A 19,713-nucleotide genomic window follows, 5' to 3' on the forward strand; every position below is an offset into this window, starting at 1 on the left:
TGACTTTCAAGGGTTATCAATGCATCTTCTTATGGTACATACCCCAATTTATGCATCTACACACTACATATTTGTGATGGAATTCAGATCCATATAGACTTGTGCTGGTGGGTTTTACACTCATAAGCTTTTTCCATACTTGTACAGTTTTTGGGTGCTTCCAAAGTGCATATGCTGAATTTTTTTCTTGTTTTTCAGGCCTGAAGCGTCCCAGAGCACATTTGGAAAAGTGTACAGAATGACTGCGGTGCCTTGGTCGATATTCTGCACTGGGGGAAAAGCCTTCCACAAGTCCAAGGACATTTAACAACTACCCCAGGATTAATGCAATGTGATCCTTGATTATGACATTTTCCTTATGTTTGTCAATCTGCCAGGAATCAAATGACAAAATTTTCAGACATGTACAGCATATCTGACTTTGAAATGTTCCAGTGCAGAGGACCTGAGCAAAGGCCAATGGAACTGTGCATTGTCTAGAAACCTGCAGTGATAGATATTCAAAGTGAAATCCTGGCCCCATGAAGTCAATGAAACAGGTTTTAGTGGTGCTATGAATTTCATCCATTATGTTTTTTGGAAAAGATCCAGATGTGATCAAGGAATTGCAGCAGTTGCATCATTTAAATGGGGTCATTTCCTGAATCTCATATTTGAGCCAATTTTGTCTCATAATACAATAGTGCAAATACAATCCACAAACTGAAAGGGACCTGCCTGTTGTATAAAGCAGTCTTTATACACTCCCTAAAATGCATAGCAATGACCTCCTTCATTAATTCCTACATTCAAGCTAAGTTAGGAAATTTCCAGCTTCCATTAAATAGGGATAATTATCACTAATTCCATGCACAATAACTTATCTGTTCGATGGGAGTGGGAAGCACTGTCAGAGAAGCAGAAAATTCAAATTAATTTTACCATAATGTTCTTCCATAATTGCTCAGAGTTTCTTGGACAATCAAAAGCCATACTACATTGAAAAGGAAAGGAGTGTATTTTCTTTCTTCTTTTGTTTTGTCTTTTGCATTTTCTATCCTTCACAAACCTTGCAATTGGGATTTTACTTTTTAGCTTAATGAAAAGCCAAGTGATTTCTGTACAGTTGGATATGTGGGTGATAATTTAACTAGTTGGATTATTTAAAAACATAGCCTTCTTTTCTAGACACAACTTCAACAAATCCTATTGAAAAGACTGATGCAGCACATAAATATTTATGATGCCCTAAAAAACTGTAACTAGAAAGTGATATTATAATGGACCAAGGATCAATGCTCAAAGGTTTTTTATTAATTAAGGGACTAATGAAAAGTTAAATAAATACATGAAAATTTGTTGTTTAAGGCAAAGTTTACTGTGTATATTGCATTGTTGCTGAGTGGAGTGCCCAATTATAAGAATGAAGCATTCCATTACACACTGCCATTTGTTGGGTGTTTTTATGGCAGATTTCAGAGCTGTCTCTATGCTTCACATCAATTTGACCTAGAAAGGAAAGAAAGCCGAGTCAGCCCAGGTCATCATCAGAGCTGTAACCCTCACTGAGATCTCCTGTTTCCCTGAGGTTGTCCTAAATATAAATTCCACTTTCTTGAGCAAAGTGCATCAGGCTTTATTTTCTTCTTCTTTTGTCAAAACCTATTATTGTAAACTTTGTCCACAGCTGCACCACAAAGTTCATAATGATGGGCCAACAAGAAGTGGGTCCTAGGATCAGTTGGGTTGAAGGTTGATCCTATGTAGTGTTGGAAAATTGTATCATTTTGATTAGCGATTGCTGGAGAAGGCTGTGAGCGGGTGGGTGATCCTAGCTGCATCTCCCTCCTATACTCGCCTGCCATGACTTAGATCAAAAGGAAAAGAAGATCAGTGGTCCTTTATGGCTAAGGATCGAATAAAACTGCCCAGATGATACATACTCTATGCAGGTTTATTTCCCAAAGAAAAATGGCACAGAAACAGTAGTCTTGCCAATTACCTCTTTAGCGAGACATGTCTGAGTTGCCGAGCAGATCTTACAACACCGGATGATTCTCCAGTTACAATGTAGTGCTGAATGTTCTAAGTGCTCCTTGTCTTATTAGCAAGGTGCATTCCCTACACCTCTAGCTTCTATTGAGTGCCGGGAGCAGTCTCAGTTATCCTTCTGCTCCCTGCACCGCCGCACGTGGCAAAGCTGTGGATCTGGGTTTGGGGTTTGTTCCAGTCTGGCATCTTCTTGCCCGCCTGTCGTCCCAGGATATCACTACTCCCAGGTATCAATACTTGGGATTCCCCCGCCGAGCCGATATGCCATGTCTGAACTCTCCTCACACTCACTGGGTTCGCCAGAGTAGGAAGATAAGCAGCCTGCCTGGCATCTTTTCATCTTAGGTCCCGTAGTCCTGACATTTTTCTGGGTTGTCAGATGGGCTCCTTGTCTCTCTCGCCTTTTCTTGTGCCCAAAGGCAATCAGTCAATGCCCTGCTGCTGGCTTTATGCCAGTTTTGGTGGGCTAATCACCCAATCCTGGCTCAGGTGTGTAATTTCCTCCACCTGGCAGGGTTCATCAACAGGTCAGTCCTGTCTGACCTTGTCTAAGTAACAGGGCTCCTGCCTGAGTCCCTGTTAGAAAGCAATTCAGATTTAAAACCAGAAATCACTAATTAACAGTTCTTCCCAACTCATAAGGTTACAAATAATGTGAATTTGGGTATCCAGAATCAGTGGGTGCTGTTACGTCCTTGCTTTCCTTTTCACCTTGGAGAGAGAACAATTCCATTTCATCTTATATAACAATGATGGGACTGATCTGTTGCAATGAGTGTGTGCTTCTTTATTCTGTGCAAGACACTTAAATAATGTTTCCTCTTGGAAAAATAGTACTTGCTCCTTAACACATTGGGTTAATATGACTATACAGGAAACATAAGAGAGACAGTGGGTTTTGTGGGTTTATTGGACCAGCTTTAGTGTTGAGAGGGATCCAATAAAAGATATTACCCACAAAAGTCATTGCATACTATACAAGAAAGTATAAAATATGTTGAATGAACTGAATGTTTGATTCCAAATGTTGTTTGTTCCAAATGTTGATATGTTTATATCAGATTTGATTTTGCTGAACAGAATATTTTTCTTCTATCCCTCACGCTCCTGAAAGCAACTTCAACCTCACTTTCTTTATAAGCTTTCCTGAAGAAATGTGTCTGAAATACTGGGACTTGATGTGCTTTGGCATCTAATTCTCTCCAAAATGTGAAAAAAAGTTAAGAAAGCTGGTGAGCCTCTTACATTCTCATTGACTGCACTCTTAAGCAAGGATTTCTTCCTTTTGGTCTGATGATCATTCCTTCTTCAAGTTTTACAATAATTCAGTAGTGTAAGTAAAAGGAAAGGTGACATGGACAGCAGCCTTCAGTAGCATCTTCAGGGAGGGTACAAAAAAAACTGCAGCACATGGCTGCTTGTGCTACTGTCACTGACAGTGTGGCAGCCAGAACTGGCCCATGTGGAGCTGCTGCTCTGCTATGAGTCTGCACTGTTGCCAAGATTTTCAAAAGAATTAGTTTTGCTTGTCCAGCTTGAAATGTATGCATGTCCCCCTAAAAGAGGACTTTTATTCAGAAACTGCAGAAAGTGCCCTATTAAATCTGAACCACATTCAAGTGACTCTTTACAAATCTGTCTTCTCAGATATCTGCTTGAACAGTGCACTTCTAAGGACTATTAAATGCAGTTGCTTCTTTATGGATAAAGTTTATAGTTACTTGTTCGCTGTTTGGGGCAGTTCTTTGTCCAAGAGCATAAGCTCCAGGCAATGATGAGTTAGATAGGTTGCTGGCAGAAGCTACCAGTTCAATAACTTTTATAACTAGCCTTGCCTTTGAGCTGTCTCTGAAGTATGCCACGTAGTGCTTTATAGTTCACTGTAGCTATACACTGATATAGTATTATATATTCCAAACAATTACCTCCAAAACTTTAGTAGATTGGAAGTGGCAGACTTGCACACTCTGTTATGGTAAACAACATAATAGGCTCTCTTACAAAGGGTTCGTAGAAAGTGAGTGAAAATCATCTGAGATTTCACAAATCCATGCAAGAGAGCACTTGAGCACCCTCTACAAAGGATATACCATGACAGACAATGAACAGTGTTGGAGTGAATACTCTGAACAATGTAGGAATGAATCCAGCTTGAACCCAAGATGTGTATTGTTTTGTGGTTCCTGACTGCTTTTCAACTCCAGTGGTAGAAATACAATCAGCAGTGAAATGTGCTATAAAGGGTTACATAGGACACCATTTATTGTAGCACCTTCCCTGGAGTTTTAAAGACAATGTCTCTCAGAGACAGGAACCATTATAGAAAAACTATTTAACAGGTTATATTACAGTAATATCAGCACACAGCTTCCTTTTGAGCTATTTTTTGTGAGTAAAATAAATGTGATCCTCATTTCTACCTTATCAGTGAATGCTACCAATGATACTGCTTAATATGTGACGAATGAAATAAAGTAAGTTTTGAACACAGTATATCATGTGTTAATTAGGGGTGAAAATTTGGTTTTGCAGAGAGTGGGTGTTATGTCTTCTATTCATAATAACCGATGAAAAATAAGTAGAGACTGGGTGCATCTACATGAGATGCATTATTGCACATTAGCCTAATTTTCTGCACAGTACGGGTGAACATCTATACATGCATGCCCTTACTGCACAGTAAATTCCCTTAATCATGCTTAGATTTTCTACCTCCAAATGCAAATTGAGGAAGCAAATTTAAGCACGAATAGTTTATGCACAGTAACGTAAGTGTAGATGAGACCTGGCACTAAGTTTGCTGCTGGGTCTGCTCTGCCACTAAGGGGTTGGCCTGAGGCCAGCCCCAGGGCACCTGGCTGGGAGCTGCTTCTGCTCCAGAGCTGGTCTGCCTCACTGGCAGCCCCTGTCTGGAGGCTATAAAAGCCACCAGCCATTTTCTGCCCTGGAGCACACACCACAGGAGCCTGAGGGCACTGCAGGCCCTGTGTGTCCCTCTGGGCAGGCCACAGCCCTGAAGTTCCTGCCTGTCAGTACAAGAGCACTGCTGCTCAGCCTGTAGCTGCTGGCTTGAAGGGCTTTTAGCTGCTGACTGGTGAGCCTTTGGCTACTGGCTGTGGGGCTTCTGGCTGCTGAGCCTTTGCTTCCCAGCACCCAGGGCTACCTGTAGGCAGCTGAGTGCAGCAGGGGCAGCACCACCTCCCTGCTGCATCCCCCAGCAGCCTGTTCTGTGATGGCAGGTGCAGTCAGCACCCAGCAGGCCACCAGCCCTAGGGAAATGCATGGGGATGGGGGCCTCAACCGGCAGCTGCCTGGGCCCGGGCCTGCCCAGCTGATTTACCATGGTTCCTGGGCACCCGTGCATGGTTGACCCCTGATCTGAGGCTGGGCAGTGCACGACCCTTCTCTGAAATGTTGCAAACTCTCACAAAAGGCTTCAGTCTCTTACCTATGCAGGACCAGCATCTGCTTGCTGGGGAGAGGCCACTGGCCCCAGCAGGGATGCCAGGTCAGGGTTGCTGCCACTCACTGCTGAAGCCCTGCAGATGCACTGGCTGTGGCAGCAATGCACACAGGACTGGACCCTCCTGTTCAGCAGCTGATGGTGGTAACCAAGGAGTGGGAGGAATGAGCTAATGCCCAGTGGGAGGAGGACCTGGCCCACCAGGACAGGTAGTGGGCAGAGGATATGGTCCAGGAGACTGCCCAGGTGGAGGCTCAGGACTGGGCGGAGTGGGAGTGCCGGGCTGAGCTCCTGGCTCTGGAGTGGGAGCACCTCCAGCTCCTGAGGGACCAAAATGCCATCCAGGTCTGGGTGGTGGTGGCCATGGACGATGACTGCTGCACCCTGGATACCATCCTGGTCATGGCAGTCTTGTGTGTGCCTGTTACTGGGGTCTCCCAGACATAGCTGAACAGGCCTCCTGGCAGCTGCCCACTGCCCTACAGCAGGCCTCTGCCTGGGCCTGGGAGGAGGTCCTCTGCTGCCTCCCACCTGCAGAAGCCACTGGCCCAGCCCCCAATCTGGGCCCGTTGTAACCCATCTGGACCTGGCCCTGCCACTCACCTTGGCTCCACACAGGTATGAAGATGGAGGTGCTTGGAGTGGCACCAGACCTGGATGCTGGCCTTGCTGGGCTTGGACTCTGGCAGTCAGAGAGGGTCTGCCTGCCCTGGAGGAGCACCAGCTGCTGTCACCCCTGGGTGAGCCCCCCAACCCCTGTGGTTGCTGCAGACCCTGCATCTGTGGGGAATTGCCTCAAGGCGGGGTGCTGGCTGCATGCCCCTGGGCTCTGACCCCAAGGCACCCCCAGCCCGTGGGCCCCCACTCCAGGACACAAACATATGGACTCTTTTGTAAATAGTTTTGAAACCAGGAAGAAGGGTTCTTAGTGTGGGAGGGTTGTGGAGGGGCTCTGCTTCTTGGAGAGGGAGGGGGGGGCTCTGTGTGTTGGGGAGGGTAAGGGAAAAGATGGGGGGGGGGTGTTGTGAGGGGAATAAAGATTTTTTGTTTGAACATGTGCCTGGTATGAATGGTGCTTAGGGTGGGCAGGTGGTAGGGGGTCTATGGCAGCAGGGCAGGTGAGAGAGAGGCGGGGAGTGCTCCATGAGGTGGCCCACCAAAGCCTCCCTCACCCAGTGTCCTGACTTCCACTGACAGGTGTGCAGCTCACTGGAGACGACCACTGCTGCTGCTGACGTTCCTGTTCCCATTGCCAGGCTAGCTCTGTCCATGCACCTGCTCTGCCCAGACCTTGTGGAACAGCTCTCCCTGCACCTCACAGAGATTGTGCAGCACAAGCTGTGATGTTAACCAGGGGGAGGTTGTTCTTATCCATTTTGAGGCAGGCAGTGAGGGAGTGCCAGTGGCATTTGAGGTGGCTGAAGGTGTACTTGACAAAGGTGTGAATCCAGCCCAGGTACTGATTAAAGTGGATCTGGCAGGGATCCAGGTGGCCAGTGTACGGCCTCATCAGCCATAGGAGGATTGGGTATGCTAGGTCCCCAGTGAGCAGTGGTGGGATGATAATGGAGCCTAACTGCAGGCCCTTCACTTCTGGTGTGAAACACCCACTCTACACCAGTGTGGCCAGTCCAGAGTTTCTGAACATGTGGGTGTCCTGTGCACTGTCCGCCCAAATGGCAGTTGTTAGACCCTGACTCCATGCGGCACCCAATGACTAGGAAGACAACGATCCAATTGCTCATGGGTCTTGTTAGTCATTAGCCAGAGCAAGCAGGGAGCAAAGACTAGCACACATTGCTCGCAACAGCTTTATTCAGAATGGAGACAGCTTCAGACAAAGGTCCTAAAAAACCCAACAAACTGGGGACCTGCCCCAAACAATAGTTCTTTCCACATTTATACACCTTGGCTTATGCTCATTAACATCTATTTCAGCCTTGCTCCTCCTTTGTTCTGCCCATCTCTCCTCCTATTTCAAGCTCTGCCTCTGGTTATTGTTTACGTCATTAGCATGGGATTCCTATGCATTTCATTCATTTACATGCCTTTTTGCTATGAGCATGTGTCTAAGGCCTTCACCCTACTGCTTTGGTCACTGGGTGGACTTTGACCAAAACCTGGAAGCTTCTTCACCAATCGCCATTCATCTTTTTGCATATGTTTATTTTGGATTCTGTTACCAATTACGTGTTGTCTTTTACATTCCAGTCTGTGTTTCAGTCCCACGTTGTACCATTTCCACATTCCTTAGGCCCCTGTATCTTGTCTCATTCCTTATTGTAGCTGGTTTACATCACACAGACTTACTTGCTGCTTCTTCCAGAAAATGGTTGACACAATTAAGATGGTTACCTAGCATAAGCACTCATAAGCAAAATATGCTTGCCTGAGAGTCTTGCAATATACTTTTAATATATCATTCTGACTTGTGGTCAGCAGCTTTTGGTAGGCCACAGGTTACAGCCTTGTTTCAGCTGCAAATCCAGTCCTCCCCAAGATCCAAATATTGTCACCCTAACAGCACTGATGTGCAGAAATGTGCTCCAGTGGTCCACAACCACCTGCAGGAGTCCTTTGTAAGTCCAGCAAGCTGGGTGCTAGGGCTCACTCAGGAACACAGACCTAACAGGTAACACGTTAGTGCACAGAACCCTGCCATCACCATCTGGGGGTTGTGGAAGATGATGTCTGCCAGCATGTCTTGGAGAGCACCACACACCTCCAGAAATACCTCTCCAGCAGTGGCCTTGCCCACACCAGCTTGAGCAGCACCAGGGCTAGGCAGGTGTTGGTGGGGAGGTTTGGGCACATGCCAGTCTCCTGGCACTCCAGGTGGGGCCAGAGCTAGCAGAGCAGGGTTGTGAAGGTGGCACAGTTCAGCTGAAAGCCATTGACCCACTGCTTGTTGTCCCTTTCATATTGTACCAGGCACTGCCGCTAGTCCTGGCTGGTGCAGTAGGCCCAGAGGTGGGGTGGGGCTGGAGTCCCAGGAGGGTGACAGCAGCCCTGATGATGACCTCCTGGAGCCCCTCATCAGTGTCACTGTTGACAGTAGCTGATGAGTGTCGGGAGTCCTGGGAGGGTGTGCAGCAGGCAGACAGGTGGTTGCTGCAGGTGGGGAAATTGGGCAGAGCGAGACAACTGTGGGTCAGGCAATGATGACCACAGTGGGCCAGCAGTGCAAGCAAGGTGGCCAGCAGGATTGGGGGGACCCTGTTCCTCACTGCCAGGGTCAGGAGCTGGAGCAGCCATAGCTCAGAAGCACAGAGGGGACACAAACACAGCTGCCACATCTGCCTCTATACATGCCACGCTGCTCCTCTGAGCTCAGGAACTGGCTGCCCAGACAGTACAGAGTGGAGCTGAGTTTTAAAGATGGCTGCCAAGTGCTGGAAGCTGGTCCTGGCTTCAAACATAGCTGCCAAGTGCTGGCAGCTGGGGTTGGAGGCTGGCGCTCCCCCCAGAGGCCACAGGGGCACATGGCAGGTCCTTGCAAATGTAGACACTAGGGCCGTGTAAAGCTTCGGGTGCTGATTCAATTTGGAGGAGATACAGCCTGATTCACTGGCCAAATTTCCAAATCTGAATTGAATCAGGTGACCAATAAAAAGTTCTGAATGGATTCGAAACAGATTTGGAGAGCTTTGACGATTTGGGCAGTCCCCTCCCACTAGAGCAGGGAGCTGGAGCTGGACTTGGAGCTGGTAAGTAGGGGCCAGTGGAGGGGAGGCTGGAGGAGGGGAAGGGGACCATGGTCTTGTGTTTTGTTTGATTTTTTTTGTTGGAAATTGTGTATCCTTGAGAATGGACTAGCTAACAGAGAAGAAGGAAGAGGGGATATTTCAGGGGAGGGCATAATGAGAAGGACAGAATATTAGATAAAGATGAAGGACAGGTTGGAGGTTTGGTAGATTGAGGCAAAGAGCTTTGAAGAAGAGAAGGAACGAGGTTGTTTGTTCTAACAATTAACACAGCAAGAGACTGTCCAGGGTAAAATGTGTAGAAAAGAAAAACTTTACACCTATTGCGTCTGGTGGCCTGTTTCTGCTAGCTTAAGCTTCTCATACATCTCCTGTCTATGTTTAACAATAGCTGTGCTAGTGATAGTTAGTAGCAAGCAGTGTTTGGTTACTTGAGACACAACTTCACCTGAGTTTGATCCAACTAGAAAATCCCTTGTCCAATTCCATCTGACAATCCTACTTGTTAAGCAAACCATTTTAGGTCTTTGGCTTCCTTTGGTCATATTTCAATATTTCTGCATACTTGTTCCCCAGAGCTGCTTCTTTTGAATTCCACTTGCCATTTTTAGAAAGGAAAAGGGGTGGAAAAATGTAAAATGAAATTGTGTTGATCACCTTGAGGCAATTTTAATAATAGATGACTTAGGATGCTGTGATTCATATAAAATTATAATAAAGTTACCAAAAAGAATTAAGCAGTATAAACTCTGACAGGCAATTAAGGTAATGGGATACAGTGTTTTATAAATGTCTTTTTACATACATTATCGAATAAGTATAAGATATTTAAATAATAAAGTTATTTCAATGTTGCACCTTCCACCACCAATTTGAGAAATCTAAATTGACAGCACACTTATATTCAGCACTCTGTTATTAACTTACCTCACTGGGGAATGGGGACCAGGTTTTGGATGGGAACGGATGTATACATATGTTAAGAGTGGATTTCCATTTTCTCCAGAAAGAGATTCTAGGTGAGGTCCGGTCTGTAGAAATTAGATGAACAGTTTTATTCTTTTGTCATGCAACTTAGGTACAGTTATTTATACTAGTGCAAAATAGGTTGTAATAGTTTGTTATTCTGATATTCATTTGCACAGATGGAAGTGACTATGAGGTGAACACCACTAGTGAATCAGCTCCAGATTTTATAGTGTCAATATCAAATTTTAATTTCCTGGCTTTTGGCACTACGTTAACATTATGTTAATGTTTGTTTTTTCTATTTATTTTCTTTCTTATTTTTCATGCACAGATACAAATTGCATCTGATTTATGAGTTCAGATTGCCAGATGTAGGCAATGTGAAAGCCCTGACTTCTGTTAGTGATCCTCAGCTAATTGGGAGATACCTCCATGGATGAGGAAATTGTGATTAACTGAATTCAACCATATAACCTACTATATGACTCAAAGTTGTGTGTACGTGTCCTGCCACCCACATTTTCCTTGGAGGAATGACTATGCCTCCAGCAAGGAAGAGACCATTTTGGTAAATAAATATGCAAGTAGATAGTTTTGTAAAATGGATATTAGTGATTTAGTTAAATATGTAATTAGACATATTTTAAAGACAGTCTCTGCCACAGAGATTAAACAGCTCTTTCAAAGTCTGTTAAGTAAATGTACAGTCAGAGCATTACAAATTCTTACTGTTTTTCCAAAAAGGCTATACTGACCTACCAGCTAATATTTCATTAATCTTTAGGCATTTTAATAATTTATTTTGTTATACAATCTCCTGAGCCATTACCAAGCCCCTAATCTGTCAGTCATTACCTACCTGGCACTCAGTTTTGGCTCTACTTTTTTATATCTGCACTGTGCTTTGTGGCTATATCGAGGCCTTCAGTTTTGGGGCATCATTCAGATTCTTCAAGAAGTCCAATAAAAACAAGAACTGGCTCAAACTGTCATCAGAATCCTGAAGAGAATCTAGAACCATTGCTCAGGTTCAAAAAGGATACACAATATGTGTGCATGCATACATTTATTCTTTCACTCAAGCGTTTCTGTACTTTGTTGTTTCTTCCAGCAGTGGAGGTAAGAGAATTTGAGTTAGCATGGGAAAAAAGTTGCTCTTTCTTTATTGTTTGGTTGAAATCAGAAGATAAAGGAAATCTTAGGACAGACTCTGGTGTCACCTCATTTCTAGCTCATTTCCTAATAAACTTCCCAGCCACTATGAGTTTTGGTCATACAAGTTATTTGAGACATCCTGATAAATAAAAACCTCAAAAGATAAGTATTTGCAGATAGGTTTGGATTGGTACCACTCTGAACTTTTAAGGGATTAAATTATGTTTCCCCACTTAGCATAAATTATTTTGAGATGAAGAGGATTGTGTATCCATTCTGTCCTACAGCCTGTTGAGCTAACAAAATATTACAGCTAGCTTGGCTATCTTTACCTACAGTGTAATCTGCAGTGCATGAATCTGAAGTGCTAACAGCAGGGGTGGGCAATTATTTGGGCTGGAGGGGCACTTAAAGAGTTTTGGTGAGCTGTTGTGGGACATGGGGAGCAGGGGGTGCTGACCCGGCCTGACACAGCTGGGGGGGGGGCTGACTCAGCCTTTCTTGGTGGGAAGGGGTGTTGACCTGGCCCAGCACAGTGGGGTGGGTGGGTGGGCAATTGATCATATCCAGCTTAGGCTCATCTGCCCTGCACCTACCACCAGCTGTACCAGATGGAGCTGGGTGTGGGGGGAGGGTGCTCCATGGACAGATCTGCAGGACTTCTATCTAAAAATTGGAGAATTTTCATTAGAATAAGAATCCCCGCCGCCTTATGTTAGAAAGGGCATAAGAGGAGATAGTGCATCATTGCAGTTCAAGTTTTTGTCTCGTTCAAGGAGGACTTATGTATTTTGACACGTAAGGATCATATGACCCTAACCTCTAACCTAACTGCAGGCCTATGAAACTTTGCTTCATTGTAGTGCTGCTTCTTAATAGCAGCAAATGTGGAATAAGTTGTAGAGCAGATCTGTCTAGGAGCTGTTGCCTTGCTTTGTTTCTACATGAGAGAGACCGTACAATGTCAGGGTGACCCTGAACAGCATTACTAGCAGGTGTTTGTGTAAGACTGCATGAAATGAACATAAATGCTGTGAAATTTCTGAATAATTACTGCCTGAATGAGTAAAACTGCTTGCCTGAGTTGTTTCTGACTGAGAAACAGGCAAAATAATTTCAGATAGTGTTAAGAGATAGAAGTGGCTCCTTAAAGCTTCTTAAAGTTGATGTACAACTTTTTACCTAGATTATTCAAGACCATACAGACTATAAAACACCTTGCAAACATTCCTATACAACAGCCTCCCTCCTAACAGGCCTGACAAGATTTCCTGGACAGATGCAACTTCTCTGGTCAGAAGTGGTATCAATAGGTAGTTTGTACCTTCATGAACAAATTAAAAAAATGCGCTTCCTTCATCTAATGTTTTTAATCTGGGACTCTTTATGGTCCTGCTTTTTCCTGTTTGCAATCTTTTTTTTTGTTTGGAAAACTACTTTGGGATTTTATTATATGCCATTTCCTTCTCCTTTCTTTTTCCTCAGGGTGCAGTCAGGTGTGCCCAATTTCTTTGCAACCTTTTATAGGGAACAGTGATAAGGGTAAGGATCATAAGAGCACCCTCATTCTTCCTCCTCCTCATTCTTCTTCCTGTTGTCTTCATGGCTGGAGGTTGGTTGACCTTAGTCAAACATTCAAGAACCTCAAGAAAAGGTTCCATTTATGATACCTTCTGAAACCCTGTCCTATTTTATCTGAACTAATTGTAATGTTTGATAGACCTCCGAACAAATTAAGCTAGAAATAGCAGTGTAAGCCTCTCCAAAGGGCCTTCACAATATGCCTTGTTCTTGTAATGGTCTAAGGCACACCATCTCTAGGAATGAAAAATTAGTTCAGTCTTCTTCCATTAGCTGTTCAGTGGCAACTACCACCTAACAACAATTGAAATGGTTACTTTAAAGAGGTGGATGTGGGTCTTTGTCCACAAAGGACTGCTCTGATTCCATCAGACTCTTCACATAGACAATTTAGGAGCTATTAGATTGTAGGAAGTTTTCGTTGTTATTGGTATAAACCGGCAACAATTTTGCCAGTCTGAATCTTGTTACTGGTCCCTTAGCCTATCCACTGTTTGTAACAGATGGATTTGGATGTGTTTTTTACACTACATTGATTGTTATACGTTATTTCTTTATGTAAGACGTAGGATCAATTTGACACATTCCTTTGCTTTCTTACTACTCAGTTTCAGGAGAAAGAAATTAATAGGCCAGCAGGGTAGGGTATGATTATTACTTGTGATGCCTAACTCTGGTTTGTAGAACAGGGTTACCCTAATTAAATAATAATAATATAATGGCATGTGAGAAGTTTGTCAAATTCTACACCAGAAAATGCCTTCTTGGACTGAATGGAAGGATTACAATTGTATAGCATGGTCAAAGGATAAGAACAACAAATATTCATGAAGGATCAGCATATAAGCATCTACACATCTATAGAAGACCACCAATGTTTTTGATAATCACACAAATTGATCTGGAAAAATCCACCAATGTTTTCAGGCATTTTTAATTTGTTGCTGAAAAATGAGGACAGGTAAAGTTCTATGGATCTTAAAGGCTTTTATTAAGTGCACTTATTTTTTATTCAAGTGTAAAATTTCCCACAACCCAAGACCCTCTCCTCTAAATTCCAGCAGAACCCAGTACTTTTCAATTGTGGGGCAAGTATCAACCAATAGCATCTGCCAAAAGGCATATAGGAATCAACAACTGATGATGTAGGGCAAATAGAACAGCAACAAAGGGCCCTTTAAGGCTGTTATTAACCTAGAGCTGGTGACTGGATAGTTATTATATAAACTGTATATGAAAGTGGAATGTATAGAGAGTGTTAGTTTTATATTTCTTTATTTAAAAAAATGGAGTGATTTTTTTTTTTTTTTTGTATACTGTTGGAAATGACCATACAATAGTAGCTTCTTAAGCCAGGTATATGATCTCATCTAAAAACTATTGAAGTCAATAATAGTCTTTCCTTTGATATAACTGGGTGATAGATAGGAAGCCCTACTGATGCCCATGAAATTGCTGTGCAGGCTTTCAAAGCCCACTGTGAAGGAGAAACCAAGGCAGTAATTATGTCCCATGTTAAAACTTCTTTCTGGCCTCACAAGTTTTGACCTATTTGAAATTCTGGGTTTGCATGTTGTCTAGCAAGATGTATTCTGATTATTGTTGTATGCTATTTGTGGAAGAACTGCATTGTCTCGGCCGGGTAGAACCGACCGAGGGAAATGCTGGTTAATTAAGCGAACGTCAGGTGGGCTGGTGGATGGAGAGGCGAGACAGTGTATTGGTTGCAAAATAGTTTTTACTTACATCGCTGGTGGCCACAACGCAGGCTGTAAATGCCGCTTACGTAGTTGCAACGAGTTGCTCCAACTGGCAAGAAACCGAGCCAGTGAGTCCATAGACGAACCGGGCATGCAGGGGAAGGGTATGTCAAGGATAAGCGCTCGGCGACGTGGAGAAAAATCGGTAGTTGATCAGGCTACTGATTCGCTCTGCCACGAGTCAGGAATTCTTTTAAGTCATTCTGCAGCGTGCTCAAAGTTCTCCAACTTGGGCGGAAGTTGCGTGGATTTTTATACGGCTAGCGAGCCAATTACTAGCTGTTAAGTAGGAATAATTTAGAATCAGCCAATAACGGGGTGTGAATTTACATACAAATGGCGGGAACCTTTTTGCACTGGAGTTTACTCTCTGCAGCAGAAAATTCCACCATGCAAAAAAGCTCCAACGTGGCAGGAAAATTCCACTGTGCCGAAGCACTAAAATCATTGGGTTATGACATGCCCCCTTGCCGACGGCACAGCTGGAATTATAAACACATGTACCTGTTATAAGTAATTTTCGTCTAAGGACTCATCGGCTTTACAAAGCTTAAATAATTAACAAATACATATAAACAAACAATTCTATAGACCGGTCTTCAACAAACTATAAAATACAATAACTTAAACATATAACAACAATTATTGGTCATCATCTGACTGGAGAACATCTATTTGGGACTTCCCTTTTTTATTAGTTAGTGAAATGTGGTTAATAACGAAGTAGTTGCCACGGAGCGTCCGTCTGTTTCCATAGCAGACAATGCCAACTAAAATACTTACAAGAATTAGAAAGACAGTTCCACCCACTGCTCTACCCATAATGGTACCCCAATTGCCTTCCTGCATTACTGTTAAGGTTAATGTTGACGCTAAACCTGTAATGCTATTAGTTGAAGAATACCATGAAACCGTGGGAGGTCGTGTGGTAGAAAGATCTAATATGTAAATAGTCTTTTGATCGCTTCTTTGACCAAGGGAATTTGTCACTCTACAAATGTAAGTCCCAGAATAATTGTGGGTTAGTGGGCTATTGAAATGCAGAGTATTGTTTATAGACAGTAAGCCTTTAGGCCATTGTCCATCTAATCTGGCCCAGGTAAATTTTGTAGGTGGTGGATTAGAATTAGCATTGCACTTAAGCTGAATATTTTTTCGTCTAATAAACCAATTTTCATCATAGCCAGTTATTGACACTTCAGGAGCATAGTGAATGTCTAGTAAATAAGAATACCTCATCTCCTTGTCCAAAGCTGGGTGACTTACAACACAAGTTATGCATCTTCCGTTTGCAAATCTAGTAGGAATGATTTTATATTGATTTACAACTGTCACTGTTTCATTTGGAAAGGAAGTTGAACTAAATTCTATTTTACCAAGGTCTCCCTCCCAATCAATATCTGCAGCAGGTTTTCCTGTGGCTGCTATACACATGGCTGCTACTGTCCAATCTTTACCATCTATTAAGGGAGTTGGTCCCTTTGTAAAGCTCACAGAGGGTTCAGCAATTACAGTTATAGTTGTTATTGACTCTGCATTTCCTAATGGGAATGTAAGTGCTTTGCATACATACTTTTCTGCATCAGAGAAGCTCACATTGTTTAGGTTGACTGTTATATCACTGGACGAAGAGTTTTTAAATGCCACTCTTTCATGGTATTTTCCTTGAACAGAAAACCCATATTCAGGATGATGTACAACAATAGTTTGTGCACTTTTACCATACAATTTTTACCATGAAATTTGTATTATGGTATCATTTATATTAATTATGCACTTTAATGTGACATTCTTTCCCCAAACTGCTGTTACATGTGGATCAACAACTGGTTTAACTAAAGCACCACAGCAGAAACGGGAAAGAAGCAGTGTAAGAACAAGTTCTAACCCAGCGAACATTTGCCTTCTCGGTGCCCCCGCGGCAGCCATTGCTGCGTCGACTTGAAGGTGCTGCGAATTGGTGCTTGGTAGATCTAGCGATCGAGCAGCTGTAGATTGCCGCTTCATTACGGTCGGACCTGTAAGGAAACAACAAAAAAAACAAGAGAACACCGTAATCGGGTTCACTATAAGGAAAATGGGTGAACTTCAGAACGGCGAGTCATCTAGTTGTGGTGAGCGATAATAGAGGGACGATCGGGCTTTTCTTCTAGTAAGACAGAATAGGTGTTAGGATACTGTTCCGACCGTTGAACTATTCCCTTGTAGACCTGTGGATGAGATTGACGAGGGTGCGGTACTGAAACCCATACTAACTCATTTGGTTGGAATTTAGGTTCCCAAGGTAGAGGTTTTTTGGTATTAGCCTCGTCCCATAGTGGCTTTGAGATGTTCAGTGAAATGAGGACGTCATGATTATGCTTAGTCCAATTTTTAAACGTCCCTCCTCCCTTGAGAAGAAGTTGTTCCTTGTATAAGCCGATGTGTCTCTCCAAGACGCCATTAGACTGCGGGTGGTATGGCAGATGAAGATGCCATGTGACGTTATGAAGACGAGCGAATTTGTCCAGAGTGTTAGAGTTGAAAGAGGGTCCTCCATCGGACTGAATTTCATGAGGAGGTTGCCAGGTGGCAAATGCAGCGGTTAAGGCAGAGACAACAGCAGTGGCGTTGCTCTTTCGTAAGGGGATGACCTGTAACTGACGCGTTCCCAGATCAACAATGACTAACTGCTTATTTGGCGGTTTAGACCCTGGGAGGGGCCCAAGCAGATCTACTTGCCAGACCTTTCCCACTTGAAACTACGAAGTGTCGAAAGCTCCAAGTTGATGTTTGGTTCGATGGAATTTCTCCTTGGCACATACCTCACAGGCTTGTGCTACCTTTTCCCAATCGCGTCGAACTCCATATGAGGTTGTCTCGGTAGTGGCTTGGCGCCAGCATCGATGGCTGCCTCGCGGTCCCGGGTGACCCCAATTTTCATGAAGCCACGCGAGGAATGGGTTTACTTCAGGACCGAAGGTAGAGGTGATGGGCAAAACTATGTCGGTCCAGAGTGGGTCTTCTAGGAGTTTATCGATGACCTCATGCACTGGGTCAGTATCCGGACGGTGTGACTTGGTATGCTTAATCAATGGGAGTTGTGTAAATATAGTTGGAGTTTTCCAGATGTCTTCCCACTCACCTAAATTTTCGCTGGGAAGGGCTGTACCGGTAAGAATCTTATAAATGTACTGTGAGTCAATTGCAATAATTGGAACTGGGAGTGTATCATCGTGGTGTGCTAGACAGTGTTGTAATACTTCAAAGAATCCCAACAATTCACATTTTTGGACAGAGGTGTCATTCAGGTGGACCCAGGATATTTTCACATCGTGGCACGCCTTACAATAATACCCATAGCCTCCACCGTGTCGGGAGGTTCCATCTGAAGCCATCCAGGCCGGGGCGGATGTCCCATATAGCATTGGGAGCTTTTCTTCATCCTCTGGACTAGGACTAGGTTTTGTGTCCTCAAATTTCCAGCAGCACCAGTTGTAGTGGTGGGTAAGCACCAGCGTGTTCCATGTCTTAGGTTCCCCCTGAAAATGCGGGTCAACTTTCTCTGCATCTAGCAAGGGCAGCAACGTGGCAACGGGAGTGCAAAGTGTCCTGTGCCCCCTTGCTAATGGCTCCACTAACTGTCCAGCTAGGAGGATTTTTCCTATAGCTCCATACCGATGTTGTGCTGCTTGAAGAGTCTTATGGGCAGTGTGTACCAGTTCATCACGAGGGTTGTGCACAACAGCCCACACGTAGTTTGTGGTGAACCCAAGGGTTATGATCAATGGTTCACCAAGATTGATTGCGTGGAGCTGCGTACTCTTGACAGTGGCTAACAGGTGAAGCAGATTCTGCTGGTCCCCTTCCGTCCAAGGTGTGGATTTTCGGGACTTGTTACGGATCTGTCACTGTAATTTAGTAAGGAGTGCTAGATGACTAGGGTTAACATAATGCCGATACCAATTTAGGTGACCTAAGAGCTGCTGAAAATGTCTTTTAGTCACGGGCAGGGATTTCTTTAATGGGTCGATGTCAGGACCATCATGTGAGATTCCGCGGCGGATGGAGCCAATAAATCGGGTGCCAAGGAATGTGATGTCATCTACGGAATGTAGGCATGACTTTTCCTCGTTAATCGTCCATCCCTCACTCTGAAGGTGGGAGACCAGTTGGTTGACTATGCTGGTAACGATGGAACTGTCATGACCCATAATAGCGATGTTGTCAATATAACTCCAGATTCTCAATTCCTCTTCTGGTGGAAGGGTATGTGAGGCGCGAAAGTTCTTCAGGGTATCATTCATGGCACCGGTGGCTAGTGACGGGGCATTGCAGTATCCCTGAGGGCAGACCGTCCATCTGTACATGGTGCCCTCAATGCACATATTCAATACTCCTTCGGGGTCAACTATCAGAATTGAAAAGAACATGTTCTTCAGGTCCAGTGTGACCCCGACCCATTCGTTTCGCTGAAATTGAGCCATTTCGAACATACATTGTGGTAGGGTAGAAGGGTTGGGTTGCTGAAGCACTCGACACCTTTTGTTGGCCTCCCTGTAATCAACGACTAGCCGGGCTTCGTTGGGTTTCCCAGGCTTTGCAACTCACCACACCGGTGACAAGTAGGTACTGGCAGTTACTGGTTTGATGCAACCTTGTTGCTCCAGTTGTTGCAGGAGATCAATGAGGGATTTTTTGACGGGGCCCTTGGTTGGAATTGGTCGGTATCGCCAGGTGGAGGTGTTGTAAAGCGTCGGTTGATGCCAATCCGTCTTCGGGATAGTGATGGGTAGCGCTTGTAACACTTGCTCCTTGAGGTTAAGCGCTTTGATTCCCGGGATTCCCGAATGTTGATGCCCCCTAACACTGCCCCTAGAGCGCGTTGATGGCCTTGGACAGTAAATTTGACTTTCGTTTTAACTGCAACAGCGTTAAGTCCCTGTACCCTAATTGTTTTTGTGGTTTTCGGGTGGGGTATCAATGAAGTAATTACATTAACTTGAGCCCCGGTGTCGAGGAGGAAGAACACTTGTTGTTGATTACTTGGATCAGTGGGATCATAGACTGT

At 44.2% G+C, this 19,713-nt stretch overlaps 2 long non-coding RNA genes across 2 annotated transcripts in view; one reads left to right on the forward strand and one right to left on the reverse strand.

Annotated features, from left to right (window-relative positions):
* LOC109281573 (uncharacterized) overlaps nt 1–1,346 on the forward strand; it is an 18,621-nt gene extending 17,275 nt beyond the window's left edge. Inside the window, exon 3 of the long non-coding RNA XR_009460944.1 lies at nt 199–1,346. This is a non-coding gene — a long non-coding RNA (uncharacterized LOC109281573). The remainder of the gene's footprint in view (nt 1–198) is intronic.
* Nucleotides 1–11,133, reverse strand: part of LOC132249466 (uncharacterized) — a 13,675-nt gene extending 2,542 nt beyond the window's left edge. The window contains exons 1-2 of the long non-coding RNA XR_009460943.1: nt 11,027–11,133; nt 10,126–10,229 (exon numbers count right to left, since the gene is read on the reverse strand). This is a non-coding gene — a long non-coding RNA (uncharacterized LOC132249466). The remainder of the gene's footprint in view (nt 1–10,125; nt 10,230–11,026) is intronic.
* Between the last annotated feature and the right edge of the window lie 8,580 nt (nt 11,134–19,713).

This window comes from Alligator mississippiensis, chromosome 3, assembly GCF_030867095.1.
Source record: "Alligator mississippiensis isolate rAllMis1 chromosome 3, rAllMis1, whole genome shotgun sequence".
NCBI lineage: Eukaryota > Metazoa > Chordata > Crocodylia > Alligatoridae > Alligator > Alligator mississippiensis.